Source organism: Morone saxatilis, unplaced genomic scaffold, assembly GCF_004916995.1.
Source record: "Morone saxatilis isolate NCDOM2014 unplaced genomic scaffold, NCSU_SB_2.0 Contig5, whole genome shotgun sequence".
Taxonomy (NCBI): domain Eukaryota; kingdom Metazoa; phylum Chordata; class Actinopteri; family Moronidae; genus Morone; species Morone saxatilis.
In genome coordinates, this window is record NW_023340095.1 from 15937058 (window position 1) to 15941521 (window position 4464).

A 4464-nucleotide genomic window follows, 5' to 3' on the forward strand; every position below is an offset into this window, starting at 1 on the left:
CACCCTCGTGGAGCTGACTGTGGTGTGCTCGGTACATTGTCATGCTCGGGTGGAGCTGGTTGTTGCCATTAGCTTTTCCTTCCAACTACCAATGTAGCGCACTTCAAGCTGTGCAGGAGGTTTTTGGAAGCCAGGCAAGGACTGTGGCAGGCTACCCCGAAGGGAAACCTCCTCTTTACCCCAGAAGCAGGATGATCAGTCCTTCAGGCCTTTTTTTGGGAAAGACCGGAGGCACTAAGAGAGTCAGCAGTGCACATAGGCAAAAGTAAAACATGCAAGGCAGAGAAGGTGAAACACAGACTCTCGTCTCGTCCACCAAGTAGTTTCGAAATTAGGTGTACAAAAACGGATTCTGAATCGGAAAATCGATTTTTGAATTAAAAGATGCGAGTGGCATTCGGTAACACCCGTGCGACTAGCATAGAAATGCGGTCACTGAATGTCAGCCTTGAACCGGCCCCCCGATGCCCGATTCACACACAGTTATCCCCACGATGTCGGTCTTATGCTACTGTGCACGCAGCAGCTGCTGCATGCAGCAGCACTGCTGAAAACTGCATCTCTCTTGACCGTCTCTCCGCTCCTCAACTTAAAACTCTCGCGAGACCGCATCTGTTTCCAGTACGTCAGATAGCGCTGTGACTTCTGTGAGGGAAACGTTCTAAAGAAGGATTGCCCACCAACCGCCTCCGGCAAGTTTAAAGTCTAAAGCGTGGAAGCAAAGTTCGGATCTTCTATTGAAATTGAGTAACTGGGATAAAAGCGTTGCTATATGCAAAGACTGTACAAACTGCGATAAAGTACTCCGGTAGTTACGACAAATCTCCACACTCACTTGTGAGACGGCAATGGAAGGACATTTTTTTGACAAACTTTTAGGAAGGATGCCCCATTTACAAGCTTAATGTCATTTTATGAAATAATTGTCTACCTTTCAACAATGAAAAAAATTGGCATCATACCCTCTCGACATCGAATCGAAAATCCTTCCTGAATCGGAACTGAATCGAATCCGTTCATTTAAAATGTAAGCGCTTCTAGAATCGGTGAACTGTACCTCGAGATACGCATCGAATTGTCTTTTCTATTGGAGAGATGCACCCCCTAGTTCCAAATAAACAATGATTATACCAAGAAACCCGTTTAACGAGGTATCTCTTCCTGTGGTGTTCCGCTGGGGCATGGTCACCAGTGTAGATGCCTTCATCCAAAATGTGACATTGGAGTAGTGAGAGGATCACCATCGAGGTCAGCTCATGCCTCCCAAACAAATTTAAATCGACAGATCCTTTCATTGACAAACTTTGGTCACCTTGTTGTGAATGGTATAGAATTTTCATTCTGAGGTTTTCCTTTGGTTTTCCGCTGGCCGATCGAAATCTCGATCTGAGGTCTCTGTGGTGGTCAGTGAGTGTTTGCCCGGGGTTAAGCACCAAAGGTCCCTCTTGGGCCACGGTCCAATCGTTTCCTCCAATCACCTGCGCCAGAGCTGTAAAGGGTCAAGAAAATCTCCATCAGGCTTTCAGAATCAACAGCTCAGAAGGCACGAACAGCAAGTAAAAACATACATAGATGGAAAGCATTCACACTGGAAGATGTGAGAAAGAAACTAGTACTCTTTTACACATGTTGTATTTCTGTGTAAAAAAATAAACACCTGTTGGAGGATGTTACACTTCTCAATTTGTTTCAATACAGTTGAACATTAAGGAGGATCTATTGGTAGAATATGGTATGTTTTCATTAGTGTATGGCTTCAAATACAGGTTATAGAATAACGCTGAGTCACTGGAAACAGTCTAGCCCATGTTGTTTAAAGGAATGAATAGAGTTACATACAGAGAAGATATTTATGAACCATTCTGGAGCTCCTTTCTGGCCTTGATAGAGGGAATATGAACTGTTAGGTGTAACTGTAACTATACTCAAGGCACCTTTTATGTTTTATTTATTTTTTAAATTATCACTATTATTTTTTGCTGTTGTTTTCTGTTTGATTTGTGTTGTCGACGGTGGTATTGAGTATGCAGCCTGGGTTAATTTAAGGGATAATTGTCTGTTTGTGGACTTAAGTCTGTTATACGCCACTTTGTTTTGTTTGTTAGGTTGTTGTCTTTGTTATCAGTTTAAAAAAGAGGGGACTGTGAACATTTGAATGTTATGAATATCAGGTATTTTAACATCTGTAATGATCAGTTGTCTTTTCAGAAATATCAAAATAAAAAATGATCTGGCTTAGTATGTTGTAAATTATGTTCAGTTATAGATGTGTTTTCATTGTAATGAGAGCACTGGGTTGGAACAGTGAGAAGCTGAACCTGGCTCATCTTGTCCCACAACATAATGCACCACCATCCAACCAATCATATAACACAAGCAAACATTAATCTGTAATGAGAATTTTTATACTGTTTACCTTGTGTTTGTGGAGGATAAAGTGACTGTGATAAGCTTAATTTGCAACATCACAGAAAAAGAGACAAAGATACCTACATTTAACATTACAAATGTTTAAGATAATTAAGCTCCATATCATTTTTTTCCCTTTTCTCTTTTTGAATCTCTCTGAAAAGCTGGAGTGATTGTTCCATGTATAAAAAAAAATCTCCTGTTTGATCAAAAATGTTTCCTGTCAAAAAGATCAAAGATGCTGCCAGCCAAAGGAGTGGATTTTTGTTCAGGATTTGCAAGAAGTAAATGTTGCAATCAACGCACGTGCACCAAATGTTCTAAATCTACACACATTCTTCTCTAAAATTAAATATGAGAGTAAATGTTTTTTTGTTGTTGATTTGGCTAATGCATTTCTTCAGCATCCCAGTCAACCCTGACGTTCAGTAGTGGTTAGCATTCTCCTTTAAAGAAAAGATGTTTACCTTTAGCTATTTATGCAATCTTTAATGCAGCATTAAAGAAATATTTTGAATCACTCAATCTAACATGCCATACAGCTAGCTTATCTAAACTGGAGCTTATCTCTAAAAAGGTCATCTTTCTGGGTCATGTAATCAACTGACTTTACTGGTTACACATGAAGTGTCAATGATTCTACTTGAACAAAAAATTATAATTTTTCAACAGCAATGTAATAAGATACTATCACCAAAGTTAAAATATGAAATTGTTATTAACTCTGCTCCTTTTCTCCAAACTCCAGGTGATGGACAGCTGCATGAACTTGTTGTAACCCAAACAAACTGCTATCTGAAAAAGTGAAAAAACAGTCTAACAACCTTGATTCTATCTCCCAGGGCAATGCCAGTGCTGACATAGCTGCGAAGGCCGCAACCGAACAATGTATTGCTTTGACTAACTCACCATTAACACCTACAGTTAATTTGCAGGAATTGCAGGCAACAGAGAAACTCCAGAGAAAAACGCTTTCATTCACTAACAAAGTGTGGCAAGTGCCATTTACCAAAATATCTATTTCCCTACTATGATAGGTTGACACATGGGAAGGACCATGTATCAGAAGGGGGTATGGTGAGGGAAATACAGAAATATAGTTTCACAAAGGTTCTCTAATTTCTCCCATAAATTTTGCATAAATTATGTGTAACAAACTGATTTCATTGAACTAACATAAGAATAAGAAATATTGTCTCATCATTGTTGATATGTTTTTAATATGCAACAGCAGTTGCAAAGGCCCTAATCAAAGAAAAAAATGCAAAAATCAAGGGATAATCTTTCATAAGTTCAACACTGGAAAGTGTAGGCATGAGACAGCATTGTGCCTAACAAAAAAAGAGAAAATGGTACATTAGAAAACAAATTTGCAAAATGTTGCATAGTAACAGGTTTGACGTGGACAAAAAGCACTACTAATTGTTTAAATGCACACAAGGGCCAGAAAGCTGCATCAAGCAAAGTCACCAGTCCAACGAGCGAGGGGTGAAACAACACCCTCCTCCACCAGTAGCATGCCAAGCTCCAACAAAGTGACTGCAGAGTGAAGCTCTGTGTCACCTACGAGGGATCAGATAAAATGACTCATGTTGTTTCTCACCATAATGGCTTCCTGCATGAAGAGAAAAGTAAGGACTCGCCGGCTCCTGAAGGGTGGAGCATATGTGCCTGACTGACCACAGGCGAATTTTAGAATACACTGGTAAAAGTGTTGAGACCTTTGATTACTATCTTTGTAATGTTTAATACTTTGAGATGTTGTATAATCCCTAACACTAAAGCTCTAATTATCACTGTGGTTAAATCTTTGCTAGTGTGTGCAAATTCCAGCAAGAATATCCACATCTTCAGAATAGATCAGATTGTTTAAGATTTGGGTGAAGTGTAATTTGACTTTCTTATTTATATTCCTTATTTTTCCTATCTTTGTAAAAATCACTCATGATTATGTCACATTTGATTTTTTCATCATACATAACCAAAATGACTGCTAATGATAAAAAACTCTTGATTGATTTTTTCCTATCATCCATGGATGTTTTGATTGTTTGT